The 8,844-nt window shown below is 40.1% G+C and overlaps 1 non-coding gene across 1 annotated transcript; it reads left to right on the top strand.

The window, feature by feature from the left end:
- Positions 1–2,729: 2,729 nt before the first annotated feature.
- On the top strand, positions 2,730–2,837 carry LOC145641087 (small nucleolar RNA R71). The gene has a single exon (XR_014115155.1). It is a non-coding gene; the product is annotated as a small nucleolar RNA R71 (small nucleolar RNA).
- The last annotated feature ends 6,007 nt before the right edge of the window (positions 2,838–8,844 follow it).

An 8,844-nucleotide genomic window follows, 5' to 3' on the forward strand; every position in this document is an offset into this window, starting at 1 on the left:
AGACAAGTGTCAAAAGACGAGCCACCAACACTAAAATCATCCATGAAAACCTCAATTTCTTTTTCAAGAATCTCAGAGAAAATGGAAGTCATGCATCTTTGAAAAGTAGAGGGAGCATTGCATAATCCGAATGGCATTCTTCGGTATGCAAATGTCCCATATGGACATGTGAAAGTAGTTTTCTCTTGGTCACTTGGATGGATAAGGATTTGGAAAAATCCGGAATACCCATCCAAGAAACAAAAGAAAGCATTGTTAGAATGCCTTTCAAGCATTTGGTCCATGAAAAGGAGAGGAAAATGATCTTTTTTGGTGTTTTTGTTCAATCTCCTATAATCAATGCACATTCTCCACCCGGTCACCGTCCGGGTGGAGATTTCCTCTCCCTTTTCATCCTTGATTATGGTCATTCCACCCTTCTTTGGAACCACATGAACCGGGCTAACCCATTTGCTATCTGAGATAGCATAGATGATTCACGCTTCACGTAGTTTCAAGATTTCTTTCTTCACAACCTCTTAAAGGTGGGGGTTCAACCTTCTTTGAGGTTCAATGGAGGTGGAATGATCATCCTCAAGATGAATACGATGCATGCATAAAGAAGGGCTAATACCTTTAATATCATCAATGATATACCCTATCACATCCCTATATTTCCTTAAAACATCAAGAAGTTTTTCCAAATTAAGACCATCTAGGGTAGCATTGACAATAATAGGGTATTTTCCCTCCTTATCGATAAAAGCATATTTCAAAGAAGGGGGAATGGGTTTGAGTTCTACCTTGGGAGGAGGCTTAGAACTCTCCTCCAATTTCTCCTCCTTGGACTCAATCTCGACCTCAACTTGTTGTTCAACTTCCTCCCTTGAGGATTCTTCTATTGCCATGACAAATTCTTTAGCCTCTTGAGAGGGGAACTCTTCTTCGCATGTAAGGGCTTCAATCATTGGATCTTGAGGCCCCATCACGACCCTCCCCAAGCGATCTAGCTCCTCATTCACAACATCAACTCTATAGCATTTTTCAACCATGGGGGTCTTGAGCAATTTCAAAAATTCAAAGACAATTTTTTCATCGGCCACTTTACAAGTGATGGTGTTGTTCTTGCAATTGATGACCGCCCCCAAAGTTTTAAGAGCTTCACGTCCCAAAATAAAAGGAGTGTTCACATCCTCCTCCATATCCATCACTACAAAGTCACAAGGCACGTAGATGTGTCCCACTTGAATTGGAACATCCTCAAGCTCTCCACAAGGTAGTTTCACCGATCGATCGGCCAATTGAATTGTCTTCCTTGTAGGGATCATCTCAATATTGAGTTTTTGAGCAATGGATAAAGGGATTAAACTAACACTTGCTCCAAGATCGGCTAAGGCGCCCCAAGCTTCCATATTCCCAATTTTCACCGGCAAAGTGAAACTTCCCGGGTCTTTCTCCTTCTTGGGCATCTTATGTTGGACAAGAGCGCTCACTTGATGTGGAAGGGTGATAAGCTCATCATTGAGCTTCCTCTTGTTGGTGAGAATATCCTTGAGGAACTTAGAATAAGATTGCATTTGTGTCACAACTTCAAGAAAAGGGAGGTTGATATGAAAATTCTTCATGACACTAAGAAATTTTGTGAATTTGTCATTCAACTTCCTCTCCGCAAGCCGACCGGGAAAAGGAACCGGTCCATCAAGATTTCTAGCCTCACTAGGAATTGAAGTTGTCTTCTCATTGTCTATCTTCTTCTTCTCCGAACCTCCTTCTATCTCATCACCTTTTTCTTTCTCACCTCCCTTGTTTTCATTCACACTCTCCTCTCCTCTCTTCTTTTGCTCACTATCCCCTTCATTTGGTCCTTCATACAAAGTCCCCGACCTCAATGTGATCGCCTTGCATGTATCGGGTTTTGGATTGTGAGATGGGTTAGGTTGTGGTTGTCCGGGTAGAGTGGATGGTGAATTGAAAGGAGTTCTCTCGGCCAATTGAGCTAGTTGTGAATCAACCATCTTGTTGTGGGCTCTTATCTCTTGCATTTTTTGCCCAAAAGATTGCATTTGCGCATGCATGGCTTGGAGGAGTTGAGTTTGAGTTAGCTCCGCTTGAGGTGCTTGTTCTTGATGGTTTCTTTGAGGTGCTTGAGTTTGATTGTTGTATTGGTTGTTCCTTGGATAGCTTCCTCTTGGGTTTTGGGGTTGAGATGGAGGTGGATTTTGATATTGAGGGTTGGAGTTATAGGAAGGTTGAGCTTGTTGGTTCCATTGTTGAGGTTGAGGTACAAACCCGGGTGGTGGTTGTCTCCATGCTACTCCACCGCCGCTTCCTCTAAATCCCTCTTGCCTAGTGTTGTATGCCGCTACATGCTCGGGGCTTAAACCTCCACAATAGGATGTATCATGGTTCGTTCCTCCACAATTTTGACAAGAGAAAGAGTTAACTTGAGAAGAGCTTGCTCCACCACTTGAGCTTGCATTCACACTCGTGTTCAATTTGGAAAGCCCTTTTGTTAGTTGATCAATTTGATGTTGTAATTGATCTAATTTCTCCAATTCATAAATACCACCTCTCTTTGGAGCGTTTCTTCTTCGGCCCCCCCAAGAGTAATTCTTTGCTACCTCTTCTATTGTGGCTTCAACTTGATTTTGAGGGATCTTGATTAATTGGCCCCCCGCCCCCGCATCCAAATTGGCTCTTGACATGGGCTCCAATCCGTCGTAGAAAAACCGCATGAGCAACCCTTGATTGTACTCATGGTGGGGACATGCTTGCACCAACTCTTTGAATCTCTCCCATGCTTCACCAAGACTTTCATCGACTTCTTGCTCAAATGATGCAATTTTTCTTCTCATTTCGACGGTCTTCTCTTCGGAGATAAAGCGCATTAAGAACGCCTTTACAACTTCCCTCCATGTTGTGAGAGAATTAGGCTTTACTTGCTTTAGCCATTTCTTTGCTCGTCCGGTGAGAGATTGCCGGAAAAGGTGCATACGAATGTAGTCTTGACTCACTTCACTGGTTTGCATCATTGCGCACAATTCAAGGAATCGGTCCAAATGCTCAATAGGGTCCTCACTTGCACTTCCTGAAAATTGCTCCGATTAGACCATTCGAGTATATTGTGGATGGATTGAGAACTTGGTTTCCGTGACGGGTAGCAAAATCCCTCCCGTGAGTTCATAATCTTCCGGATTTCCGAACTCACGAAACAAGACATCATTCTCTTGTCCCGCCATTGATTTGCGTGGTGAACTTGAAGAGTAAGTATCACTCTCACTATCAACTATCAACTATATCACCAAAGCCTCTTCCCTCGTCCTGATAAAGCCTACGGACTTGTCTCAAGGTTCGGTTGATTTCGTGGTCAATTTGATGTGAGGGTGCTCCTTGAGACCTCCTAAGCATTCACCAAAGCTAAGCAAACAATTAGCAATGACAAGGATGATAAAACAAAAGAAACAAAAAGAAAAGAAAGCAAAATGACTCTAACAAAAGCAATAAAATTAGCTAAACAAGCCGCTTCCCCGGCAACGGCGCCAAAATTTGATCAAGGTTCAATAGGTCGTTAGTTCTACTGACCCTAATCAAATTAACAATTTATAATGCCTAAACTTACACTAAACTAGTTAGTGGCAAGTAAAGGGTCGAACCACTAAGGAAGCTCACTCGTCCAACATCAATATCACTAATGCAAGAGTCAAGAGGGGAAATGTTTTTGTTGATATATTGGATAAAAAGCACTAAAACTACGAATAAGCAAAGATAAAGATGAATAAAATCAATAGAAAATTACGCTAGGGATTCGGGGGTGTCCAATATGATTAGAAAGAGGAGAATAACGGTGATTGTCATGAAACATATGCCACATAACACAAGGTTCTACCTAAACAATTCATTCTCATGCAATAGTCTAGGCAAATCAATGAAAGAGGTCTCCCCTATTAAGGATCATTCTCATGCATCCTATTAGTTATAACCAAATCAAGGGAATAAAGAAGCACAATCCATAAAAACTCCACTTTAATAACTCATTCTCATGCAATCGTTAAAATAGAGGTGATCCTAATCTAATTCAAATCACTTTCATGCATTTGAACTAGAAAATATCAAATAGAGAGCAACAATAATCCCAAGCTAATAAAAATCATGTCTTTCATCAATATATGGCATAAGTTCAATCCAACCATCATCATTCATCCATTATTCAATACATATCTTTCACCCCCTTCCCCTAGCTAAGAGTTTAGCCTAGAGAAGGGAGATTAAACATAATATCAAAACTAGAAATAAACACAAAAAACTCAAAACAAGGCATGATTGAAATATATGAAATCAATAACAACAAGATGAGCTAATAAGATAGACAAAAATAAGTAACAAAAAAAACACATAAATAATACCAAAGGAAAGGAGAAGATATTACTAAAGAAAGGATTGAAGAAAGATGAAAACTTTGGTGCTTGCTTGATTGATGGAAGATTAAAACTTGAGCAAAGTTGAATACAAAGGAAGCTTGAATAACAATCTCTTTTCTCTCTCTAGATTAGTCTAGTGTTCTATGGAATTAGTACTAAGTATCCCCCCTTTTACAAAGAGTCCCGTCTATATATATGTGGCTCCACACAAAAGAAAGAGACTTGGACAACAAGGCGCAAATAAATCGTAAACCCAGTCGTGCGCGCCCGCACATGAGTCCTGTGCGCCCGCACACAATGTGTGTGCGCACTCTCATCGTAGTGTGCGGCCGCAACTTTGTGGGTACGGGGAAAATGAGCGCGCCCGCGCAAAGGTATGTGCGCCCACACAGTGGTCGCGCATAGGGTCGCGCAAACTCTCTGGTTTTGCTATGTTTCTTCAGTCTGGCTGTGCGGGTTCTGACAAGGCTGCGCGCCCGCACAGCCTCACATGTGCGCCCGCGCATAAGCCGCACAGCACCCCGCGCACAACAGATAACTTGGCTTCTTGATATCCTCTTTCTTTCGGCGCATAATACCTACAAAACCAAAGCATGGAGATCAAAATAAAAACAAAGCGAGAAGACTAAGAAAAGGGAAGATAAGGGAGAAAAGGAAAGAGGAAGCAAAACTAAGTAAAAATGCTTAGAAAAAGGGCCAAACAAGCGCAAATGAGGAGAAAATCCTTAGAGAAAAAGGATAAAAGAGTGGCATAAATGCCACTCATCACAATACTTCTCAAAATCCTTGAGATGATTGAGAGGATTTTCACTTTTTGTACCATCGAATTTTTTCCTCTCGATTAAGGTAATCATAGCTAGTTTGATTTCAAAATTGTTATCCGGAACCAACAATGGAACAATCCCACTCTCATACTTGTAAGCACCCGGAGTGCCCAACTCCTTCGATATCACTCTATGATCTTCACCCATGTTCACTTGCGCACACAATCTCAAACAAAATTATTAGTAACACGGCTACAAATGTAGCCTAAAGGAAAATCTTTTTGTGTTTTTTAAATAAGATGAAATAGAATCAACAACAATATAAAATCACAAAATCAATCCCCGGCAACGGCACCATTTTGACAAGGGGTCGGACTAGGTCATTGAAACTAACCCTACCCTAGGCCAAACAAAATTTGTAATCTCTCAACACACCCTTAAACAAGTATAATGGTAAGTCGAGGGTCGAACCACTAAGTAATGGAGTGCGATCTTATATTGTCAAGTCAAGCTATTCCGGAAAGGGTAGGTAAGGGTGTGAATGCTAAACAACTAAACAAGCTAGGTTGGGACAAATGTAATAAACACTTGGGCTTGGGATCCATATATGATTGCAACGGATTCCGCTAATTGGGACAGATTTGACTAAGTCGAGTGATGCGAGGGAAAACCAATCATGCAACTAAAAGAGCATATCAAGCTATTTTCCTAGAGATCTAACTAGCGTCAACTACGATAAACTCTAGCTAGGAACGTCACAAGACACCTCAATCGTTAAATACAAGCCACAAATCAATGATCAGTATCAATGTGAACTTACAATGCAATCTAGTGTGAATAACTAGGGTGATCAAGCCTAAATCAAACACACACATGCACATAATCAATTAACCAATTTAATCACATCATCAACTCCATCAATTTCCCCAAATTAACATCAATCCATTACTCATATATGCTTCACCATTACCCTAGGAATCAAACTACTCACAATCCATAGAAATCAAGATCAAAACTAAACTTAACAACAAATTCATCATGATTAAATTAAACAAACTAAAATCAAATAACAAATCAATCAAACTGTAATCAAACTTGAACATTTAACAAAATAATTGAAATCAAACTAAAGATCAAACTAAAGATTGAATTAAAGAAAAGGAATCCTTACAAACTTGATCAAAAATCAAAGGAAATGGAGAAATCTTCATTCATCAACAATCCACCATGAAATTCTCTCACTAAAACCTAGAGTTTTTCTCTATAAAAATATCTCTAATTTTGATCTAAAACTAATTCTAATTCTATTCTAATCCTTCTCTCTCTAAAAATAGAAGGAAAACCTATACATAGTAAAACTAACAAGTGAAAAGTTAGTTAGATCGTCCAAAAGAAACCCAGACGGTGCGGTCGCAACAAGGGAGAGGCGCGGCCGCGAGAAAAGGGGTACGGAACAGGGGCCCTGGAAGGCGCGCCCGCACCCGCATCAGGCGTGCGCCCACACCACCCTCATGCGCGGTCGCACCTGGCAGCAGGAGAGCTCCCTCTTCTTCGTCCTAGCTCATCCTCGTGCACTCATCTTGGTGATGATGATGAACACTAAGGTAGGCAGTCTTGAATGGCTCTTTTGTTGGGTTCATGCCAAAGATGATGCCCCCACCGCATGCATGCACCGATCTCATGAACTTGCTCCTTGCATTCCTTCAAAATTGAGCTCTAAATGACAAGCAAGAGGCATCCAAAATGATGAGAAATATGAGAGGAAGGCTCGAGAATCCTTGGAACACGATCATAACCTGAAAATACATGAAAACAAGTAAATAAAAGGGAAAAAGACCAAAAAAACAAAGAAATGCACAAAGAAAGAAAATTAACTAAGGAAAGCACAAACTAAAGAAATAAAGAACAAAACTAAGAAAACTAAAGAAAAGAGATATAAAAGAGCATGAAAATCATCCTAAAAGAAGCCAAATGAGTTCCATAAATGACACTCATCAACAAGCTGGGTGTCAGACTCCCTGAAGTTGTGCGAGTTCCTTTTTCTTTCTCGCTCGGTTCTCCAGGTATCCTATCCCATCCTTCGCCCAACTCCTTGAAAGAGGAAGTTTTTCCTCCCCCTTGATTGATTCTCTTCCACTAATGCCTTGCTTGCGAAGGTGATCGGTTGCGTGGAGGGGGCATGTTGGGCCCTCATGGCATCCATAAGGACCGTAAGGGCTCTCGCTACTTCTTCAGAATTTGGACCCATTGATGGGGTTCTTAGCTTAGAACGAGAGTGGGAATGAATGCTTAAAGGCTAGCTTCGAGTAATTGACTGGGTTCTAGGATTAGACTGAGGTGGGCTCGTCCTATGCTAAGAGCGGATTGAGGGAGATTGAGATCTCTCTCGAGATGCCCCTCCCGAGCTGGCCTCCCTAGAGGAATGTTGGCTCGGCGAAGGCAGTGGCGACGGGGATGGAGGATCCAACGGCCTTTTCCTCGGCGTCATTTGGCCCTTCTTGGCTGGAGAAGAGCCATTGTCTGATTGTTTGTTCTTGCGATTATTAGCCATTACACTAAGACTAGAGTAGAACAATTGAGATTTGCTAACAGATTTTTTTTTTAAAGTCTTCCCCATAGACGGCGCCAAATTGTTTTGGGTAAAACAATGGGACCCTTGGCTAGGTCCTTCTAAAGTGGCTGAAGACTAGGCTCGATCCAATTGGTGTTGGGCCAAGGATTTCTTGCACATCAAACACACGTAAACTAGCCTCGGGGGTTATGCAAGAGAATTAATTGCTTGAGGCTTATGTGAATGAATGTAAAATGGTACAATTGATGGCTTTTATACCTTCACTTGATATGAGAATTGGGCCTAAAGCCAAATGGGCTTTCCATGTTGACTGGACTTTGAGTTAACTCTGACTTGGCATGGATTAGAGGGTTGAACCTTTGAACTTGGGCTAGATATTGAATCATTTATTGACCGAGCCTAATAAGGCTTAATTGGACCCAAATAGACTTTATATAGTGTATGATAAATGACATGTGTTTGGTATATTAAGTATCACTCTAGTTTTGATTTGTTGTGGAGAATACTTATTAGGTTATAAGTCTATCTAGTTGTTAAAAGAGCTTAACTTTGATTAAATTAAGTGACTTTAATTTGATAAATTTGGATTAAAATTTGTGGAATAAATTTTTATATATAATGCAACGAAGTCCTTAAAGATGATCGATATTGCTTATACTTTATGAATGGAAATTACTTGTATGTGGGTGACGAAATAATCTCATTAACCATATTAATATTTTCTTAAAGATATTTGAAGTCACTATTAAGAAATATAATTCACGAGTATGATTTGGCTCATTGATAATAGATAGAATAGTTTTTAATTATTTTTGTGATTGAGATTGCAATATTTGAATGCATGATGTCATATACTTAATTGACTATTGGATATTTTCTAGTTGACCTGGAATTATGTTAACCATATTCCATCTTGTTTTTTTTATTTCTTTATTTCGTTAATGAGATGGAAAGGAGTCGATTGATAAATTATATTAAGTGATGATAATATGAGATCCAAAATATAATTTCTTTAAAATGGTCATTTTTTATGCTATTACTCATTTACATCCCCGTTTTGGGACTTGAAGTTACTTAATTTAATGAAGGGTTAAAGACACCGAAAAATCAA

This window comes from Chenopodium album, chromosome 7, assembly GCF_948465745.1.
Source record: "Chenopodium album chromosome 7, dcCheAlbu1.1, whole genome shotgun sequence".
NCBI classification, from domain to species: Eukaryota; Viridiplantae; Streptophyta; class Magnoliopsida; order Caryophyllales; family Amaranthaceae; genus Chenopodium; species Chenopodium album.